We start from the raw sequence: 13013 nt of genomic DNA, 5'->3' as shown, positions 1-13013 counted from the left end.
GATTATTGGTGCTCCCCTGCCCACCCTTCAAGACCTGTATACATCCAGAGTGAGGAAAAGGGCTCAGAAAATCACTCTGGATCCCTCACATCCAAGTCACCCCATCTTTGAACTTTTGCCATCTGGCCGGCACCTCAGAGCCGCAAACACCAGAACAGTAAGGCACAAGAACAGTTTCTTCCCCCAGGCAATCTACCTCATAAACAGTTAAATGTGCAATATCCTTATATTTATTTGTTAACCCTCCATCCTAGAACATTCCTGCATCTCACTCAATCATATTCCATTATCATTTCTAGCACAATTGTTTATACACTTATTTATTTGCCAATTTGTAAATCTCTCTTTTTTTTTTACTCTCGTCCCCTCCCTTAGTTTTCAAACGGACCAACCATAACACCCCATTGGTTAAACAGTACATTTGACACTTCAAATAGACTTTCAACCTCACAAGTCACACCCAAGATGAAGTTCTGCTTTAACAAAAGGCTTCTCTCCCAAACAATTCATCAAAGTATACATGTAAAAGACATTTTAATCCACACATCCTTAATTGTGTAACTCCTCCCCTTCAGGATGCCATAAAACTGGTTTCCTATTTGCGGGCCACTCATTTTTGGGATTTCCAGGAACCGGTAAGACACAGAAACGAAGCACATGTTACTAATCACACATTTTTTAAGATTCTCACTATATTGAATGTTTCCCATTACCAGCAGTCACCATGGGATGTTCACCTTCCATGTTACTGCTTCTAAGTAAAACAAACAAAATAAAGATCTTGCCAAACAGGCAATTTTCATTTGACCCATGTGTGCCACATCACACAATGAAATTCTTACTTTGTTGTCCACAATGAATGCCAATACAGTGCAAAACTATACTAGCACCAAAGTTATTATAGTTGCATGCATTTTTTATTAGTTTTAACTTTTATTTCGTTTTGACTTTTTGTTTTCAAATTCAGTTGAGTTTTAATTAGATTTTAAAGTGGGCTTGCTAGTTTAGTTTAGTTTTTATTTTTTGAAAATGCTTAATTTTAGTTTAGTTTTTATTAGTTTTAGTAATTTGGGTTATTTGTCAGGGGCAAAAAGATCAGAAAAAGTATTGTGTAATAATAAGTCAACAAAAACATCATACAATTTTAGAAAATATTCATTTAAAAATAAAACCAGTACATAAAATGTACATACAGTATGGGCACAAATATGTAAACAGTGTCAACACTCCACATAAAGTGCAAAATGTGTAAATGACGTGTGCCAGAAAAAAACCTAAAGAGCCAACAGACTGAAGAAGACACACATGAAGCACATGTATTCAACCCATTTTTGAGCCACAAGACTTTTCTGTTAGATTATCAGGGAGCTCAATCTGAGAAAAAAAAAAACATGACAAATAACAAAAACAAAACATGTGTGTGCATGAGTGAGTGTGCATGGGTGAGAGAGAGAGATGGCTTTACTTCAGTCAAGCAATAATTTTCTATACAAATTCCACAGCTGTACAATTTTCACACCCTATCCTATACTATACTTTTTCCTGTCCTGTCCTTATCCCGTAATTAATAGTAATTTTGTTCCCAATCCCGTGGGAATCCCGAAAAAATGTCTGACTCTAATGTGTATGTGGGAGAGATGCGTGAGTTAGAGATGCAGGGAAAGGAAATGCAGCTGAACGTTATCTGCTCTATGAAAGACACTGACAAAGACGAAAACTAAGGACAGTTAATCTATAATTTTATTTTATTTTAGTTAGTTTTGCCAAACACACATTACAGTTATTTTGATTTCAGTTAATGACAGTTTTTTTCCCACCTAGTTTTCATTTTTTCATTCGTTTTCGTTAACGATTACAACCTTGACACACACATACACAAACTATACAATTTAAAAACTATACACACATACATACAAAGTAAGAAACATAATAATACAAACGGTAGCACTTTATTTTACAGTCCTGTTCCCCATGTACATACTATGCTCTTATTATAGAAATTACAATACCTATGTAATAACTAGGTACTAACCCTGAACCTAACCCTAAACCTAACCCTACCCCATGTAGTTACCTTGTATTACCAGAACTTTCTTAGATAAATGCACTGTAAGTACACTATAAGTACATGTAAGTACACGTACTGTAAAATAAAGTGCAACCATAAAAACTATGCTGCAGTAGTAGAAATATAGACTATGAAAATAAAAATATAGACTTTTTATATCTATATATACGAGGATAGAGTAGGAATATAGAATGTGAAAAATAGAAATGTAGACTATGTACAGTCATTCCCACAAATATTGGCACCCTTGGCAAATATGATCAAAAAGGTTGTGAAAATTCATCTGCATTCTTAATCCTTTTGATTTTTCATTTAAAAAATTCACAAGAATGTATCCTTTCATTGGATAATAAAAATTTAAAACGGAGGGGAAATATCATTATGAAATTAATGTTTTTCTCAAATACTCGTTGGACACAATTATTGGAACCCCTAGAAATTCTTATGAGTAAAACATCTCTGAAGTATATTCCCATTCATATTCACAATTTTGAGCACTCCAGCACGATTATAAACATGAAATTATCCAGCCATTGCTTCCTGTTTCACAGAAATATAAAGTGGAGGGAAAACAAAGCCCAAATGCCCTTAATCATCCATCACAATCAGAAAAACCAAAGAATATATTTCTGATGTGCACCAAAAGATGATTGAGCTTCACAAATTGGTGAAGTGGCTTTAAGAAAAGAGCTAGAGCAGTGACAATTCCCATTTCCACCATCAGGACAATAATTAAGAATTTCCAATCAACAGAAAATGTTAGAAAACTACCTGGAAGAGGTCGTGTGTCTATATCGTCCTAATGCATGGTGAGGAGGTCAGTTTGAGTGGCTAAAGATTCTCCAAGGATCACAGCTGGAGAATTGCAGAAAATAGTTAAGTTTCTGGTTCAGAAAACCTTTTTAAAAATTGTCAAACAGAACCTACATCAACACATGTTGTTTGGGAGGGTTTCAAGAAAAATTATCCTAGCTCATCCAAAAACAAACTAAAGCATATTCAGTTATCAGACACGACTGGAACTTCAAATGGGACTGGCTTCTATGATCAGATGAAACTAAAAATTAGCTTTTTAGCAGTAAACACTCAAGATGGGTTTGGTGAAAACAGGGATAAAAAGTACCCCATGTGTACAATTAAATATACTGCTGTATTTTTGATGTTGTGGGCCTACATTTCTGCTGGAGGTCCTGGACATCTTTTTTAGACACATGGCATCATGGATTCTATTAAAAACCCACAGATAAAAAATCTAAAAGTGACTGACTCTGTTAGAAATCTTATAATGGGCCATGTTTGGATCATTCAACCATACAATAATCCAAACACAAACCTCAAAAACAACACCGAAATGGGTCACTGAGCTCAAAACCAAGCATCTGCTATAGCCATTCCAGTCCTCTGACCTGAACCCTACAGAAAATGAGAGGAGTGAACTGAGGAGGAGAAGCTGGGAATCTGAAGGGTCTGGAGTGATTCTGGATGAAGGAATGGTCTCTGATCTCTTGTCAGGTGTTCTCTAACCTCATCAGTAATTATAGGAGATTTTTTGAGCTGTTAAACTGGCAAATGGAGGTTTAAAAAAATAATTCAATAAAAGGGTGTCCTTAATTGTGGCCAATGTGTATTAGATAAAAACATTTATTTCATAATGATATTTCCCCCCATTTTAAATTCTTATTATCCAATGAAAGGATATATTTTTGTGAATTTTTCAAATAAAACATCAAAAGGATTACCAATGCAGATACATTTTCACAGCCTTTTTTGATCATATTAGCCAAGGGTGCCAATATTTGTGGGCATGACTGTATATGATATTAAAAATGTACAGTATTAACTTGTGTGCAAAAAAAAAATAAAAAATAAAAAAAATGTACAGTAACATGTGGATATTGAGTCCAGCTACATGATAACAATAGCAGCAGTAACAGTGGTAGTAATAACATCAATAACATTACAAATGTTCAGTGAGATGAAACGATGTGAACCGATTATTCTCTGAGATAGATAAGTCCACTAGCCAACTAACTGTTTAAGAGTAGGCTATAATAGCTGAGGGGAAGAAGGAGTTCCTTAATCTGGAATCCTGCAATTTACACTCCTATACCTCCGTCCTGAGGGTACGAGTGTGAACAGTCTGTGTTGGGAGTGGGTGGGGTCTTTAATGATTGATGCAGCTCTTCTGTGGACTCTGTGATGGTAAATGGCCTGCAGAAAGGGCAGTGGAGTCCTGATGATCTTTCTCAGCAGTCTTCACAACTCTCTGCAGACGTTTGCGGCCCCTTGCAGTAGTGCTGCCATACCATTCAGTGATGCAGCTGGTCAGGATGCTCTCAAATACACAGCTGTAGTTAAAGGTGCTGTATGAAAGTTTTTAACTCTACTAAAGCTTAAATTACAATAATATGTTTTGTAGATATTTAAGAAACATGCTAAGTTAACATACTTGTTTATCTGAAAAACAATGCTACAGTTAGTTATTCTTCTTTGAAAATGTGCATTCTGGGCTGGAATGTCAGTATCTGCCACCCACTGCCAGTTTACCTTATTGTATTTTCGGCACCCCAGGTTGCCAGCAGGGGTGTAAGAAGATATCTATACACGTGAGTATCGCAATATTTTGTTTGCCGATGCTGTATCGATTCTCAAAAACTTAATATATATATATATATATATATATATATATATATATATATATATATATATATATATATATAATATAAACACATACAAAATTCATTGCAGTTGTTTCGTTTCAAATTTATGTCCCTTCAATTCTTCATTTGTTCTGGATTTGTTCAGGATTTTTCCTGAGTGATTTGTTTGCCGCTGTCATGATTTTCAATGATGGCAAAGTTAGTTTGACATTCATTAGACATTGTTTTTTTTTTTTTTTTTTTGCCCATTAAACTCTTTAAGGCTTTATGTTTTGAGCCTCAGATAGTCATAAATCTATGTTCTTTATATTGCACAAGGCTTAATTTCTAAGGGGAAAATTATCAATGAACCATTTAAATTAATTAAACAATTTAACTATGTGACATAATAATATAACACCAATACTAAAATGTTTTGAAAAAACAGCCCTGTTATTGCACAAAGTTCTGTTTTCTTTTTTTTATAATAATGTTACAACTTTTAATATATGCATTAAACGACAACACCATTTGATCTAAAGGTATCAAACCAACTGTAAAATATACAGAATATCATCCAGTATAATGCAAAAAGAGTGGTTTTTCAGATTATGTCTTTATTGTTTTTATATACATTATTGAATCCATATTTTCCAACTGTTTTATATACTGTACCCACTTAAATTAATTAAACTGACACCGTTTGAGATAAAGGTATCGAACCAACTGTATTATATTCTTTATAATGCACAAGGCTTGGTTTTTTAGATTATGCTTTTATTGTTTTTATATTTTTTTATTTTATTAAAGGATGCTGCAATCACTTTAATTTATCCCCTTTACTCATACTGCGCAAACAGTGGTTCAGTAACATTAAATGTTATAGGGACTGATAATAACAAATGCAGATCCCACTGTGTTCTGGTAAAAAAAAAAATATATATATATATATATATATATATATATATATATATATATATATATATATATATATATATTTATGTTTGCATATGGTGCTGTGTTCTTAATGACAGCTTTCCTTACAATATATACTATTCCTAAAATAAAAAAAATATCCCAGTATATCGCCTTGCTTACAGTATCACAGTGTATCGCAATATATCGTATCGCAACACCTGTGTCATGATAAGTATCGTATCGCCAGATTCTTGGCAATACACAGCCCTAGTTGCAAGTTGGCGGAAAACACTGTATATCTAATTTCATTCATCGTCAAGTGTGCACGTTCCTGTTGGTATCATCAACCTCATGTGAGTCAAGTCTGAGGAGGAGGGGTCGGGTAAAAAAAACCCCTCTCCAATAATTTTAATTTGGACTTCAATACCTAGTTCAACCACTCGGTCTCAATCCTATCCTACATACAGCACCTTCAACCACACGGCTTCCATGCAATTAGAGCACAGGAAGTTGGTATGAACAAACAAAAACCTGCTAAATGACAGGTAAGGAGGACAAACCTTTCAGTTAAACACATTACACTGCTTCAGCAAGTCATGTCAGATTCACAATTAACTTGTGTAACAAAAACCTACCAAGCAGTTTTCAGTCAAATGTGATTTGACCATCCAAGTTCTCCACTGATATTAGCTCCGTCAGGTCACTTGTCCTCAAGCCTACCTTCCAGGCAGAGACAGAGATTTAAAGAATTAATTGAATTCCCTGCACACAGACATAGGTGCACCACCAGAGCCCACAGGGGACGTTTGCTCGTAGCCCATCTGGAGCTCTGCACTGCATGGCTTGTCAGGACTCTGTGATTTCCACACACGTCATTGGATTTGAGCAGGTTAACAGTGAATCACAAGAGAGCAGGGAGACATGGAGAGAGAAAACCGATGCACAAAAATCAGATAACCTGACACGTGTACTTCAAGACCTCAAGAACTGCTCCCTCTGCTGTTTTCTCACAAGTTATAACATATTAATTGACAATTTTCTAGCTGTATTACCACAACTGTTAGAATAATACAAGCAAACCGTCTAGAGTAAAAACACAAAAAGAAAATAATGTAATGAAAAAAAAAAAATTTTTTTAGATGCATTCAACATTTAAATATTTACCCAAATCTTTTTACCCAGCCCAAACTAATTACAATCGCCCAGACACCAGCTATTCCTCAGATTACCCTGCATTTATCCTCCCTGTGTGTTCACTCCACATCCAAGACTCTCATTTCTGTCTTCATTTTTTTTACTTAATTAACAGCAGGTTTATCTCTCACCTAAAAAACATCCTCAGTACTCAGTACTTTAATTAAAAAGGGGGCTTGCATTCACACGCCACATTATTCAGGAGTGTGTCTTTGCATGCAAACAAGCGAGTGCATCTCAGCCATTATGATAATTGGGAATATGAGCTTAATAATGGAGAATCCAAAGCCAATGCCAGGTAAAGACAGATGTGCACCTCTGCAACCAGATGGGACAGAGCATTAGCATGAATCAAAAATTATTATGCTCGAGCCTTATCCATTTATTTGTCTTTTACATAATATGTAGTACTGGAATGACCTTTATACATTTCTGAGATTAAGTTTCTTTTGAAATTAAAGTTCTGCGATCATTGTATCATTGGCTAATTGTAAGATTTGGTCGACATTGGATGTGGCTGTCGAGGACCTTCACTGCATTGACCTTGGTAAAGTCGGACATAGAGGGCCAAAGCTGTTTGTCTCAGTCATGCCTCCGCATTGATTTAACAAATCTTCAGCAGTCGAGTATAATTCCAAAATTGGCGCTTTTAGCAAGATCAAAAAAAGCAAGGAACAAAAGTCATAGATGTATAGCATTAATTTGCCAAATTAAAATGTCATTTAGCCAATACATTTTAATTTCAACCTAACCTTTGTACATTTTAATGGGCCGTAATTAAAATATTCAACAGGTATCAGGTGCGTGGGGTCACCGAGCATGGCCTTGTGGCCTACGAAAGGTAGGAAAGTGTGCTTCTCCTCCGGATCAAAGCCCTGTTTTATATAAGTAAATGCCACTGAGAGGATGACATTTAACAAGCAGTGTTGTTTTGTAAGAACATGTCATGGAAAAGGTCAGGCAAGGTGAATTTATAGTTCAGAGTGGATCATTGTAAAGGGCGAGGAGGTGATTTTCATTAAGACTTAATAATTATGCTTAAAAAAAAAGTAATTTAATGTCAATTGCTACTGGACCCTCCTAGGTAACAGCTATCTGCACGATGTGTATAAGATAAACATAAGATGCAGCATTCAACGTGTGTATGTGGGTGTATGAAAAGCAGAGCTAAAAACAGAATTGCTTAATACCTTTTGCCTAATTAAAGTTGATGTTGAAAAACATCTTATAAAATGGATCACTAATTAACCTGCAGGAAAGTAACCATAAATTAAAAGATGAGTTTTAATTTGTTTGAAGTACAAAAACTTTAAGGTCAGCGAGTGTGCCAAATTCAATTTACAAGTTTAATTTACTCACACCAAATATATACTTTGTCTTAATTGTATTAAAGAAACACACTGGGTTCTATTCTTAACATTAAGAAGAAAACTTTCTACTCAATGTTTGTTCTTATAGTGAAGAGCAGGTAAGAGAATTGATTTTGCCTTAAATAAACTGATGCAGTAACTATGGCTTGTTTTTGCCCCCTAGAGCTTTAACTCTGACATTGCAATTAAAATCTCAACAATGCCCCCTATAACTGGGTACATATCTGCTACCCCTCCCACTTTGCGGTCCAAAAATCTGAAATTACATTGAAATATGAGATTAATAAAAGTACAACTAGTACAACAAATATTGAAATTAGATATTTGTATGCCACTAATCAAATAAATGAATCTGAGAGGCTGATAATGTGAATCTTTATTTTAATCTTTATTATGCTTTCTCCAGTAAAAATTGACCTGTATTTTAACCAAAAGCAACAGTTTAATAAAATTGAAAACGTCTTAATGATTAATTTGTTTCTTATAAACGCACAGTTTTTCACTTCACAAGAGGTTAGCTGATGGACTGCAGTGGTGTGGATTACTTGTGGATTATTCTGATGTTTTTTTTATTAGCTCTTTGAACATTTATCCTGATGGCACCCATTCACCCATTTCTTTAATTCTATTCTGATGAAGGAACAAACATCTACATCTTGGCTGGCTTGACGTTGAGTATATTTAAAGCCAATTTTCCTTTTCGGGTGAACTATTCCTTAAATATATTTAAAGAAAAACTCACACCAATAGACAACAAATTTTATTTAATAATAAAAAAAATTAAAAAATAAAAACTTTACACCATGCAAGTGCAAATGGGTTGTTGAGATTTACCATACATTTTATTTTGATGTTGTTTTGAAATTTATGCCATTTGAGAACATTTTAACCAGTCCAACTTCATAAGGAAACATGTGATCATATATTAACAGTTCAAGTGAGAATATAACAAGACATATAATTTACAATGTATGCTCCTTAAAAAGGCCACATGATGCGTTTTATGAGGGGATTCCATCAAAGAGCTACAGACAATAGATTGAGTTCGGCTCCACCCAGTGGAGAGTGTGTGTATTGCATGCTTCCTGTCAGATGATTGAGGATACAAACTGCTCATAAAGCTCAGTCAGTACACCAGATCAAATTTCATTTTGAGGTCGTAAAGAGATAAAAGGTCTTTTACTTCAAATGTAGACAAAATATACACGAGGTGAAAAGATGTTTTAAAGTAGCATCCTCTGTGTGTGGAGGACAACAGCAGAACAACACCTACTTGGTGACTGACGCGAGGATACAGTATTGTTCAAAATAATAGCAGTACAATGTGACTAACCAGAATAATCAAGGTTTTTAGTATATTTTTTATTGCTACGTGGCAAACAAGTTACCAGTAGGTTCAGTAGATTGTCAGAAAACAAACAAGACCCAGCATTCATGATATGCACGCTCTTAAGGCTGTGCAATTGGGCAATTAGTTGAAAGGGGTGTGTTCAAAAAAATAGCAGTGTCTACCTTTGACTGTACAAACTCAAAACTATTTTGTACAAACATTTTTTTTTTCTGGGATTTAGCAATCCTGTGAATCACTAAACTAATATTTAGTTGTATGACCACAGTTTTTTAAAACTGCTTGACATCTGTGTGGCATGGAGTCAACCAACTTGTGGCACCTCTCAGCTGTTATTCCACTCCATGATTCTTTAACAACATTCCACAATTCATTCACATTTCTTGGTTTTGCTTCAGAAACAGCATTTTTGATATCACCCCACAAGTTCTCAATTGGATTAAGGTCTGGAGATTGGGCTGGCCACTCCATAACATTAATTTTGTTGGTTTGGAACCAAGACTTTGCCCGTTTACTAGTGTGTTTTGGGTCATTGTCTTGTTGAAACAACCATTTCAAGGGCATGTCCTCTTCAGCATAGGGCAACATGACCTCTTCATGTATTTTAACATATGCAAACTGATCCATGATCCCGGGTATGCGATAAATAGGCCCAACACCATAGAAGGAGAAACATGCCCATATCATGATGCTTGCACCTCCATGCTTCACTGTCTTCACTGTGTACTGTGGCTTGAATTCAGAGTTTGGGGGTCGTCTCACAAACTGCCTGTGGCCCTTGGACCCAAAAAGAACAATTTTACTCTCATCAGTCCACAAAATGTTCCTCCATTTCTCTTTAGGCCAGTTGATGTGTTCTTTGGCAAATTGTAACCTCTTCTGCATATGCCTTTTTTTTAACAGAGGGACTTTGCGGGGGATTCTTGAAAATAGATTAGCTTCACACAGACGTCTTCTAACTGTCACAGTACTTACAGGTAACTCCAGACTGTCTTTGATCATCCTGGAGGTGATCATTGGCTGAGCCTTTGCCATTCTGGTTATTCTTCTATCCATTTTGATGGTTGTCTTCCGTTTTCTTCCACGTCTCTCTGGTTTTGCTCTCCATTTTAAGGCATTGGAGATCATTTTAGCTGAACAGCCTATCATTTTTTGCACCTCTTTATAGGTTTTCCCCTCTCTAATCAACTTTTTAATCAAAGTACGCTGTTCTTCTGAACAATGTCTTGAACGACCCATTTTCCTCAGCTTTCAAATGCATGTTCAACAAGTGTTGGCTTCATCCTTAAATAGGGGCCACCTGATTCACACCTGTTTCTTCACAAAATTGATGACCTCAGTGATTGAATGCCACACTGCTATTTTTTTGAACACACCCCTTTCAACTAATTCAACTAATTGCCCAATTGCACAGCCTTAAGAGCGTGCATATCATGAATGCTGGGTCTCATTTGTTTTCTGAGAATCTACTGAACCTACTGGTAACTTGTTTGCCACGTAGCAATAAAAAAATATACGAAAAACCTTGATTATTCTGGTTAGTCACATTGTACTGCTATTATTTTGAACAAAACTGTACATGCCACTTGCCTTTAAAGAAATAGTTGACTCAAATGAAAATTGGCTAAAAAGGTATTCACTCTCAGGCCATTCAAGATGTGGATGAGTAGATAGATTTGTAATAGGTTTGTAATGTGCCATCAAAATGAGAAATCAAACAGCTGAGAAAACCATCAGAATAATCCACGAATAATCCACATGAATTCATGTATTGTGAAGTGAAAAACTGCCTGTTTGTAAGAAACAAAACCATCGTTAAGGCGTTTTAACCTTAAACTGACGCTTTTGGCCAAATTACCACTACCAACACTTTACATTAGAACCAGTCTAAATTTTTCCAAATCTATTCAGTTGAAAAAACAACTCTTGTACATCTTGGATGGCCTGAGAGTGAGTAAATCTTCAGAAATTTTTTTTTTTTTTTTGGGTGAACTATTCCTTTAACATGTCACTTATTTGGAATGGAGCCTCTCTGATCTCAGCATTTCCTGCCAGGCTTACTCATTATTGTGGTTGTGAATCCTAATGATGTGTGTCATATCTTTCTGGTTGATGTCAGCGCCACCTGTTGAAAGTTTGAGTCACGAGGCAATGAAGTTGATTATACAATGTGTTTCTGACTCATTATTATACATATATCCTCTCTTACAACAGAAAGTTAAAATGGCTGACCAGGTGAAGGCTGCTAGTTAGGTGCTGGCTTCTACAGAGAACAGTAAATAAATGAGAAATAATGGTAGAAAACGGAAACTCAGTGCATCTAAGCTCTTAGTTCAGGAGTCAGTAAACTCAGTCCTGGAGGGCCAGTGGCCTGCAGAGTTTAGCTCCAACTTGCCTCAACACACCTGCTGGAAGTTTCTACTATGCCTAGTAAGACCTTGATTAGCTGGTTCAGTTGTGTTTAATTTGGGTTGGAGCTCAAATCTATCGCACACCGACCCTTCAGGAGTGAGTTTGGAGACCGCTGTTGTAGTAACCAATTTCAACAGTGCAAATTACCATGTTTGCTGGATTGATGTCAGACACTGTGGGTTTAGCCTCATTGGCAGCTCTCATAGGACACTCTACAAGTTCATAAGCCTTGTCCTGATGTGCTGGTACTGTACATGAGGTGCTTTCTACAGCTTACCACTAGCAGGTGCAGATGCCTGATGCATTGGACATTCTGGTGGAGGGCTACCTGTTGGAGAAGGTAAGAATAGTGAAGAAAAGGAGATGATCCACATTTTGATGTTTCCGTATATGAGGGCTTCAACGACTAATCAATAAAAAGGGCCTGCTCCTGGAGGGCCACTGTCCTGCAGAGTTTTGCTCCAGCCCTGATCCAACACACACCTGAACCAACTAATCAAGGTTGAAAATCATAACCAAGTGCATTGAAGCATGTTGGTTGTGGATCTCTATGAGCAGGGTTAAAGAGCAAATTAATAATGAAAATAATTGACAATGAATTAAATTATTAATAAACTGCATATGCATGATGGGAACAAACATCTGGCAATCATGCCACTTTACTGCAATGAATAACATATTTCTATGGACAATGTGCAAAAGTTTTCTTTTATTATTAACTTTTACTTAAAAGCAAGTAATGATTTATTTGTGTTTTAGAAGGTAAAGTATACATTTTAATCCTTTGTGCACATAATTTATAGCATATCTTACATGGCTACATTCACTCTATTTGTTTTCATTGCCTTCAAACTGCACATCGTTTGGAGGACAACACTGGTCAGGATACTTAATGATATTTTGTAAATAACGAGTTACAATTTTAATGCAAAAAGTTTATATTTAATAATCTATCATTTTTATTTAATATGATAAATCAAAGAAATAATCTAAAATAATCATCTGTTGCAGCCCAATTTAAGACCTAGATTTTTCCACATAACTGATTATTTTAAATACTGAGG

Source organism: Carassius gibelio, chromosome A2 (assembly GCF_023724105.1).
Source record: "Carassius gibelio isolate Cgi1373 ecotype wild population from Czech Republic chromosome A2, carGib1.2-hapl.c, whole genome shotgun sequence".
Classification (NCBI taxonomy): Eukaryota; Metazoa; Chordata; class Actinopteri; order Cypriniformes; family Cyprinidae; genus Carassius; species Carassius gibelio.
The sequence above is the reverse complement of the archived record's forward strand: the minus strand, read 5'-3'. Positions refer to the sequence as shown.